Source organism: Elaeis guineensis, chromosome 15 (genome assembly GCF_000442705.2).
Source record: "Elaeis guineensis isolate ETL-2024a chromosome 15, EG11, whole genome shotgun sequence".
NCBI lineage: Eukaryota > Viridiplantae > Streptophyta > Magnoliopsida > Arecales > Arecaceae > Elaeis > Elaeis guineensis.
In genome coordinates, this window is record NC_026007.2 from 7,713,277 (window position 1) to 7,724,629 (window position 11,353).

At 34.6% G+C, this 11,353-nt stretch overlaps 1 non-coding gene across 1 annotated transcript; it reads right to left on the reverse strand.

The window, feature by feature from the left end:
* Positions 1–5,955: 5,955 nt before the first annotated feature.
* Positions 5,956–6,061, reverse strand: LOC140854198 (small nucleolar RNA R71). Its single transcript, XR_012137332.1, has one exon. It is a non-coding gene; the product is annotated as a small nucleolar RNA R71 (small nucleolar RNA).
* Between the last annotated feature and the right edge of the window lie 5,292 nt (positions 6,062–11,353).

The window sequence follows — 11,353 nt, forward strand, 5'->3', positions numbered from 1 at the left end:
ATCTTTTCTCAGCTGTTCATACAAGAAAAATCTAAGTTTGCTCGAGTGCTCAATCTGTTCGATCATGTATAGTACATGATCGATGACCGATGCCTCCTCCCTCATTCGAGCATTGAAGATGGCATAACTGATCTTGTGCCTCTCAACGTCATCAGGAGTGTCGAAGGACTCGTTCAACACTTGCAGCATGTCCTTCGACTGAGCATCCTCAAAGTTGCGGCTGAACTTGTTGTTCATGACCGTTCGCATAATATACAACACATCATGGTAAGATTGTTGAGTCACTTTTGATAAGTATCTCGGACCACATCACGAGTATTCAGAGCGGGCTCCTCAAATATCGGATCTGTAAGAATATACAAGATCCGCTTGTGCTTTAGGATTATTTTTAATTTTTGATACCACCTATCAAAATTAGATCCTGTCAACTTATCACTGTCCAACAATGACCGGAGCAACAAGGTACTAGCCATAATTGCATAAAAGAAAAAAAACTATAAGATCTATTAGTATATGAATTATTTAAGTCTAAAGACTTAAACTTTAGTTTAAAAGTTCTTCCACTATTTTATACGAATTAGTAGTCTCTATCTCCAATTTAAGGAATTACTTTAATTTCTTAGCAGGTACTAGAATCCACACAGACTGCATACAAATCCGAGGAAAGCTTGACCAACCCATGTGCATCTATGGATAGATTTTTGACCAATTGTTTCTCTAAATAATTTCTAATAATAGTTTTACTCCAAGTTCTTTTTCAGTAGGCATAAGTTTTCACTGAAAGTCCTGATTAGGTCTAACCATTAACATGAATATACTCAGTGAATCTAACTAATGAATGACCAGATCCAAGAAAAGCTCGGCCAACCCAATCATTCATCAGATAGTACAATAGAGTCATCATATGGTGAATGATAATTCCAATATTCAAATAAATACCAGACAGAAGGTACCTCCTATATTTATCTAGACTATTGGACCCATTACCATCCACCTTAATGGAAGGCTATGATCTAGTTATCCTTATAACTATTTCATTTTAAAGATCTAATAATTTAGAAGATTTAATTAATATATTTTAAAAAATAAAAAAAATTGATCGACAAGTCGTAATCCTCCCACTGACTTCATCAAGTCATGAAGAGGACTAGAGACAAGCTGGTCTAATCGTCAAGTCATAAATCCTTCCACTCACTTCATCAAATCATGAAAAGGACTAGAGACAAATCGATCCAGGGACACCTAAATCAGTCAAATTGATTAACCTTAATGGCATAGGTTAACTCGAATCACTTAGTAACCAAATCAAAACATAATTTATCAAGTTGGCTAGGTGAGTGAGATCGATAGGAGGATTTGTCAAGCTTGCCTTAGACACCATTAAAATGGTTAGGTAAGCAGCTGTCAATTAAAAACCATCGATCAAAACTACTAGACTTACTTTAGACACCAACTAATTAATTAATTTCGATTTGATCAACCTAATGACTCGGGCTCGACCACAGAGCCACAATCAGATCCATTTTGTCTAATCAAAGATATAGATTTGACCAACTATAATTATTGTATTTGATCTAGAGAAATTCTGATTTAATCTAATTCAACTCTTGATTAGATTTAATCAATTTCTCTAATTAGTCCATATTGCATTTGATTCTAACCCTAGGTCTAACCTAGTTAAAGGATCTGACTCAAGCTAATCCATTGCCCATGATTTATAAAATGTCTTTAGATCTTTCATTCTCAAAGCTAGATCTTTAATTTTCATAACTTAATTCTCAATTAAATATATGATCATTAGACATTGAAATATTTTCATATTATGAAATCCTTTTTAGATCTAATCTAAACATGATTTCATATAGAATAATTTTAGATTTGAACTTGAATTTATATATCATATAAAACATCAATTTCAAATCTAAGAATTCATTGCAATCTTTTTAAAAACTTAGATTTGAACAGGAATAAAAATCTAGTTCTAAATTAATCTAAAATTTCATAAAAAATCTATTCAAAACATAACCAAAACCCATGCTAAAACAAATCTGAAATCCATTCAAAAAATTTCTATAAAATCTATTCGAAATAGATCTTAAATATATGAAATATTTGTTCAAAATAAATCTAAAAGTCTATTAAAAAATAATTCAAAAATATATGAAAAATCTGATCAAAATCGATTTATGATTTTAGATTTCAGCATAAAAAAAATCAGCACTAGTGATCAACTTTTGATTAGATCTAAGATATCTCATATCAGATCGTGTAATGATGAATTAATTAATTTTAGATCTAATGTATCAAATATGAGATCTAAATTAATCTAAAATCATTTCACTATTCTTCTTCATGAGACATAACAGTGGAACCCCTACATGTCGTATGAGAACTCCATCGAATGGGAAGAGAGGGTCTTTAAACCCTGCTTGCTCTTATGAGCAGATAGCTTGGTGATGTTCGCAATCTGAGTACTAAGCTACTAAGATTTAAATCTAATAAATCTAATATGAAATTGATTAAATTCAGATCTATGCACATAAATATTGATGTCATAAGGAACCTAGGCTCTGATACCACTGAAGGAAACGGGCAGGTGATTTCATACATATATTTCAAAAATTTTTCGAAATAAATCACAGTAGAAGATATTTAGATTAATCTCATTAATCTAATATGTATATAATCTAATCATTAAATCACCTATGCTAAGATCTATGACATGATATAATGCTTATAAAATCTGAAAATGAAACATAGATCGAATCTATGTGATCAAAACAATAATGTAGATCAAATCTACAATGTAATTGAGTTTAGAACTCAATACCTGAGTGTGGGTAGCAAATCACCATAACTGAAAAATATGGATCTGAGGTCCTTCTGATCGCTCGCAGCCATACAGGATGTCCAGTCTCTATAAGATATCCACATGAAGTCTTGGTGCTGATTGATCACTCTAGGAGTGCTAGCTCTTAAGGAGACCTTCTTGATGGCCGATCTCGCTCCTTCTTCGGATCTCACAGGCTCTTCCGAAGTCGAAGATGAATAAAGAGGATGATGTAGTGGTGGAGGGAGGGAGGAGAACTTTCTTCTCTCTTTGTTTTCCACTCACCCAAAAACCCTAAATCACTTACCCAAAGAGGAGATAGTGATGAACACTTGAATTAAGCCACTGAGGCATATAATTTTATTTAATTATATTTTATTTATTAAAAATTTGATGCTCTCTAGTCTATTTTGTAGGTAATTAGGAGTTTAGATTCATACAAATCAAATTGAACTCAAATCAGATCAAATTTGAGTGAACCAGGCAACAGCTCCCATTCCAGTGTGAACATGACTTAAAGATCAAGAGTCAAAAAGCAACCTCTCTAATCAAGGGTTCAGATTAGAAGATAAATGAAATCAAGTGTGAACATGACTTAAATATCAAGGGTTCAGATTAAAAGATCACTTTAAATGAAGATCAAGTGTGAACACGACTTATTGATCAATGGAGGAGAAGCAAGAGGCTTGATCTAAGGATCCTTATTCATGCTCCCATTTTTCTTTATGAAATCCTAAATTCTCTTGTGCCCCTATTCATGAGAAATTAGCTACTCCCCACTCTATAAATAGAACCCTAAGGCCTCCATCTTCTCCAATCAAGCCAATCCTAAGTTTTCTTCAAGCTTCTCTCTCCCTCTCTTCCTTTTTCTCTTCTTCGTAAGTCTAGAGGAGGTACTAACCCTAGCAATCTATTTTCTTCTTCCTTATCCATCATCATATTCCTTCACAGATTTCTTTTCCACATCTCAAGAAATCTATGAGAAGTTCTAATCCGAGTGCCGTTATCCTTTCTTTTCTATATTCCCATGCTTCATCGACCATTCTTCCTTGAAGTTTCTGTACCAAGCTTTCCAACCATCCTACCACTGTCTGCATGGAGGAAGATGAAGGATTCAAGGAGGCACATCCACTATCGAGCATAGCAAAATGTTCAACTTGATTTAGTTATCTTGTATCGAACTTTTATTTCTTTTCTATTATGTATGCTTTTTATTTGATAAATAAAAAATATTTTTATTGCAATCTCTATATTTCATTCTTAGTTTTTTGTAATCTATTATTTTTTTGTTTGTATTTTTAAAATAGTCGACCTAAGATTCTTATGGATACGATCCTGACTCATCCTATCTACATAGTAGTGAGTAGGGTTAATTTTGGTGTACTATGATATGCATCAAATTTTGGTACCATTGTCGGAGATCTTGGCATGATTATTTTGAAAAAAATAAAAAAAATCAAAAAAAAATTACTGCTTTATATTTCTAGTTGATTATTTTCTTCTTTTGTAATCTTATTTTTCATACTTTATTTTATGGATTGATAATTTACTTTTTATTATTAATTAATTTACTATAATTATTTAATTACCTTTTATTTACTTTTTTTAAAATTTTTATCTTATATTGCTTTTCATATATGGTAGATTTACTACCTTCTAGCTAGATTGCTTTATTTGCATGCATAAATTTTTTTTTCTACTTTCTATAGCCTAGTGATTTACTGCATTCTATAGCTTAGAATAATTTACTACCTTAAAAGTAGATTTGATTTGTTGCTTTATTTATAGGTTACCTACTTATCTTTTAATCTTAGTATTATTTACTTTTCCTTTAGTTAGATTCACTGGATCTTCTCATACCTAATTAACCTAATTTAAAACTTACCTCTTATTCCTTCTTGCTTAAAGATTATATAATATAAAAAGAATACAGAGACATCACATGACACTTGACTAATATAAATAAACCAACTAAATCTTAAAAGCTACTTAATATGTTTGGACATCTTTCCTTTTTGCATTGTATATTTTTATAAAAAATCTTAAGGGCAAAACCCTAATCAACATAAGGTGAGGATTTTATCACCCTTCTTTGGCCCACAAACCACCATCCTATAATTGCATTGATCTAAACCTCTAATTTAAAATTGATTAGATGTTGATCCCTAAGGATCCTCGAGCTTAGTAGGATAAGAAACCCAAAAAGTTAGATCAGGTTTAGGTTAGTCAGTTTAACTAGTATCTAGAAAAATGGTTCAAAGATTACATCCTGAAGAAAGATGGTTTATTAATTGATTCTGTTCACTTATTTGACCAACTCAGTTGGTGTCTAAAGAAAGCAACGGGGGGCCTCCACCAACTTTATATTTATTTGGTCAGTTGAGTAGCTAGTCTGCTATTTGGAGTGCTTGAAGGTGACCTTGACAGTTAGGAGTTGTCTAGATTTAGAGTAACTATAGTCAGGATTGATTAAACTACTTGACTGTTAACTAAAAATATCAAATCTAATTAATTTTTCTCTCTCTTCTTGGCCTTAGGACTCCTTAGGTTTTCTTTTTTAGAACTCTTTTCTCTCTTCCTCCTCTTTTTCTCCTTTTCTCTTTTTAAAAAAAATATGCTGAAATTAAAACTCGATGAGATTTTTTGGATGAATGTTAGGACGTCGATCATTACAACCAGATTTACACCCACTAGATCTAGAACTAGAAAGAACAATTCGAACAAATCGAGTCAAAATCATGGACCCAAATCAAGTGACTAACCCACCATGACAATTGAGGGAGTATTTTACTCCCTCATCTTACACCTACTCACGATGTATCCAGCCTCCTCCTGTAGAGGCGGCACAATATGAATCAAGTCCAGCATTATTCAAATGCTACCATCATTCTATGGACTATCGAATGAGGATCCATACAAATACTTGGACGAATTTCTTAAGATATGCTCCACAGTAAAAATCCAAAACTTCTCCAATGATGCCCTCAAGTTGAAACTGTTTCCTTTTTCACTTAAGGACAAAGCCAAGCATTGGTTAAACTCCCTAGATTCCATAAACATTTCAACTTGGGACCATCTTCAGAGAGAGTTCCTCAAGAAATATTTTTCAATTGAAAAAATAAATCAAATTAGAAAAGTCATCACTAGTTTTTTCCAATTGGATGGTGAACTTTTTCATGAGACATGGGAAAGGTTAAGGGATCTTATTCATAAATGCCCCCACCATGCTATCCCCAAATGACAACTTGTTCAGTGTTTCTACAATGGTCTATCGGAGAATTACCAACAAATGATCGATGCATCGTGTGGTGGGACATTCATACTAAAGAGTGAGGATGAGGCTTGGTAGCTCTTTGAAATACTTAATGAGAATTCCCTGCATCACATATCTGCCACCTGTAGAGAATAACCCATGTCTCAATAGAAAAGAGGTTGAATCTATTAGCTTGAAAATATTATGGATATCCATAGTAAGGTAGATGAGTTGTCCCAAAAATTAGATCGTCTTTTGAATACTGGACATTCTCTGATTCCACCTAACCCAATCCAAGATGTTTATGCATTGTGTGCAAGCCCGACCCATTTTGTTAGTGAATGCCCAACCGCATCTCAATTTTTTGAGTTTGTGTACGAGCAGGTCCAGCAAGCTCAAACCTAATAAGCTCGTAGATCAGAAATGACCCATATTCGAACACTTATAACTTCGGCTAGAGGAACCATCCAAATTTTTCTTGAAGAGCATAGCCAGTGGTTGGCCCTATTGTACCTAGATCCAACTATCAAGACTCGACATATAGGCACGGACCATACCACCAATTCCAAAATGCTCCTCAACCATCTACCACTGGTCATAGCTCAACTTTTGAGGAGAAGGTTCTGAAAGTACTAGAATGATTAGAAGTCAACACCTAGACTCTTAACTCCCACAAGCAATCCATTACTAAGCTAGAGACCCAAATAGGTCAACTAGCAACTGTATTCAGTAAGAGGGAAGGAGAAAAATTACCTAGCCAACCTGAGAGCAACCCGAGAGGGCAATTCATGGTTGAGAGCTCCAATGCCCCAGAAACCTTTTCTAAACATGCCAAATCAATCATGACTCTCAGAAGTGGGAAGGTCATTGAACACACGAGTAAAATTAATGAGACCAACCCTAGATCTTTGACCAAGCCAGAATCACCCAAGAACAAAGAGGACCCAAAAGTAGAGAATGAACCAATTGTACCGAAATCACCTAACTTGCCTAAAGCCCCATTTTTAAGTCTCCTAAAAGCCCCTACTCCTGCGGATAAGAAGGAAAGAAGACTCGACGAGATGTTGGAATTATTTAAGCAAGTTCAAATTAATCTCCTGCTTCTAGATGCAATCAAACAGGTTCCAGCTTATGCAAAATTTTTGAAGGAATTGTGTACCCAGAAACGTAAATCTTGATTACAACTTTCAAAGAAAGTATGCCTCACTGAACAAGCTCTCCTGGACCTAAGGACTAGTGTGAACTTTTTATCTAGCTCGGTATATAAACTTTTTGGGTTTGGAGAATTGAAACTCACGTCGGTCACTTTATAGTTAGCTAATAGATCAATTAAGACACCACGTAGGATGATCAAGGATATTTTGGTCAAGATAGATGAGTTCTATTTTTTAGTTGATTTTTTAGTCCTTGACATAGAACTGAGTGGCAATCCAAAGCAAATTTCCATTATCTTAGGCAGATCCTTCCTAGCTATGGCAAATGCATGCATCAGTTGTAGGACAGGAGTTATGGACATATCATTTGGGAATAAGAAACTAAGAGTAAATGTGTTCAGTGCATCCCAGGGACTATCAACGGATAGTTGCTTCGAGATAGATACATTCGAGGATATTATAGAGGAAGCAACATCAATGATTTTTGCACATAATTTTTGAGACACCCACTGGATGCACTTTGGAGTGGATGACTGTGATATGGAGGGAGATAGCAAAGAAGTAAACATTCTAGTTGATACATCAAATACTGAAACTTTGGATAATCAAGTATGAATCATTGCCTGCATTATCCGATACACCCACAGCCTCGTCATTAGAATCACCACCTACACTAGATTGAAGCCACTTCCAATCACACTCAAGTATGCATTCTTAGAACCTAATGACACCCTCCTGGTGATCATTGCATCAGACTTGACCTCGGATCAGGAAGCATAATTGGTTGGTGTTTTGAAGAAAAATAAAGAGGCTATTGGCTGGTCCATTGCCCATCTAAAAGAAATTGATCCCTCCATCTGTATGCATCACATTCATTACAAGACAGATGCCAAACCCCATCGAGACATGCAGGAGAGATTGAACCCAAACATGTGGAAAGTAGTGAAGAAAGAGGTGGTAAAGTGGCTAGATGCTAGAATCATCTATCCCATATCCGACAGTAAATGGGTCAGCCCCACCCAAGTAGTACCTAAGAAATCAGATATTACTGAGGTGGAGAATGAAGAAGGTGAATTGCTTTCCACTCGCACACCATCTAGTTGGCGAGTATACATTGACTGTAGGAAACTAAATACCATTACTAGGAAGGACCATTTTCCATTACTCTTCGTCGATCAAATCCTAGAATGGCTAGTGGGTTAATATTTTCTCTATTTCCTAGATGGTTATTCAGAATACAATTAGATACCTGTATTTCTGGATGATCAAGAGAAGACCACCTTCACTTGCCCCTATGGCACTTTTGCTTTCCGATGCATGCCATTCGGGCTCTGCATTATATCCGCTACATTTCAATGGTGCATCTTGACCATTTTCTCAAATATGATGGATAAATATCTCGAAGTTTTCATAGATAATTTCTCTGTATTTAGAACCACCTCTGAAGATTGTCTCCTTAACCTCTCTAAAGTCCTTAAGTGCTGCACAAAAATAAATTTGGTTTTAAGTTGGAAAAAGAGTCATTTTATGGTTTAAAAAAGAATCGTATTAAGACATATTATTTTTGAAAGGGGGATTGAGGTAGACAAATCCAAAATTGAGGTCATCTCAAAACTACCACCTCCCACTTTGGTTCGACAAATATGATCCTTCTTAGGTCACGCTGGATTTTATAGATGCTTCATTAAAGATTTTAGCAAAATATCGAGATCCTTGTGCAATCTGCTAGCCAAGGACATGCCATTTATCTTTAATAAAGAATATCTACAAAGCTTCCATACGTTATGAACAGCCCTGACAACAGCACTCATAATAAAACTCCCTAATTGATCCTTCCCATTTGAAATTATGTGTGATGCTTTCGATTTCGCAATAGGGGCTATCTTAGATTAAAAAATCAATAAAGAGCCACATGTGATCTATTACGCTAGCAAGACTCTATCCGATGTCCAATTGAACTACACCACAACAGAAAAAGAGCTACTAGCTATAGTATTTGCCCTTGAAAAATTTTGTTCATATCTATTAGGGTCTAAGATTTTAGTATATTCTGATCATGTGGCTCTGAAGCATCTGCTCTCAAAGAAAGATACTAAACCACAATTGATTAGATAGATCTTTCTGCTTTAAGAATTTGATCTAAAAATTTTAGACAAGAAGGATTTCAAAAATGTGGTCACTGATCACATTTTTAGAATCTTAGTTGATCATACGATGGGTACAGATGAGGTCAAGAAAAAATTTTTTGATGAATAAATTTTTGCAATCTCTTCTGACCAAATTCCATGGTTTGCCCACATCATTAACTATTTGGCAATAGGGCAAGTTTCTTTCCATTGGACAAAACAAGAGAAGGATCGATTCTTCTCATAGGTTAAACATTATTATCGGGAGGAATCCGAATTGTTCAAACATTATCCTGATCAAGTTATTCGACGTTGTGTCCCTGACAGTGAGTATCAAAGTATGCTTATCTTTTGCCACTCTCATGCATGTGGGGGACATTTTAATGGGAAGAGAACGGCTGCGAAAGTGTTACAAAGTGGGTTTTATTGGCCGATATTATTTAAGGATGCACATAAATTTTATCTTGAGTGCTTGCACTGTCAGCAGATAAAAAATATTTCTAAAAAAATATGATGCCTCTATCTCCCATCTTAGTTGTAGAAGTTTTTGATATTTGGAGAATCGATTTTATGGGCCCCTTTCCTCCATCCTATGAATACGAACATATTTTGATTGTAGTAGATTATGTATTTAAATGAGTTGAGGCTATGGCAATCAGAATGAATGATCATAAAGTGATAATCAAATTCATCCAATAGAACATCTCAAGTCGATTTGGTTGGCCAAGAGTCATTATTAGTGATAGAGGTGCACACTTCACAAATAGGTACTTTAAAAGTTTAATGATGAAATATGGAATCACTCACAAAGTTGCCACACCATACCACTCCCAAACTAGCGGCCAAGTGAAAGTCTCCAATAGGGAGATCAAATAAATTCTTGAGAAGATGGTTAGGCCTGATCGAAAAGATTAGTCTAGATGATTAGACGATGCATTATGGGCCTATCACATTGCATACAAGACCCTGATAGGAATATCTTCTTACTGGCTCATTTTTGAAAAAGCCTATCATCTACCGATAGAACTAGAACACTACGCATTTTGGGCTATAAAGTAATTCAATTTCAATATGAAAAATACAGGTTGTAATAGGAGACTACAACTGAATAAATTCGAAGAGCTACGCAATGAAGCGTATGAGAGTTACTAATTTATATGGCTCAAACTAAGGCTTATCATGATAAATATATTTCATAAAAAATATTCGAACATAATCAAAAAGTATGGCTTTATAATTCGAGGTTGCATCTATTCTCTGAAAAACTCCGTTCACGTTAGGATGTACCATATGTCGTAACTCAGGTGTTCTCTCATGGAGCAATTGAAATCAAAATTCCTAAATAGAGAAACACCTTCAAAGTGAATGGCCAACGATTAAAACATTGTGTGGATAAAATCAGAGATGGCGAGCAAGTTGACTCAATTGAATTGTAAGATCCAGTCTATAACTGAACACAGTCTGACTGAAGACATTAAACTTAGTGCTTGTTGGGAGGCAACCCAACATATGTAATTATTTTTTTAGTTTCTTTCTATTTTGTAGAAATCTATAAGAAATGCAATTAGCCAAGTAGGGGGAGCACCACAATCAATGGAGTCAAGAACACACCATGTCCAGTAATGAAGGACCTCAATCAACATTGCACACATCGAACTCAGGTGGTGCCCTTGTTACATTCTATTTTAGATTTGTTATGATTCTCTTCTTTCATTGGGGATAATAAAAATTAAGTTGGGGGAGAGAATAATAAATTTAATTAAGTCCTCAAGTATGATAAAAAATAATTAGTTTTGTGTATCTGAATTTGTCTTGATTTAAAGTTAACTAGGTATCTTAATCAATGAGTGATTAACGGTCTAGATAATTTTAGAGATATTGAGAAAAAAATTATTAAGGACATCCAATTAATGGTAGAATTTAGATCAGACTAAATTTTGGAGTGATTCTAGAATCTTCTTCCCATCTATCTTAATGAAGAATCTACTTC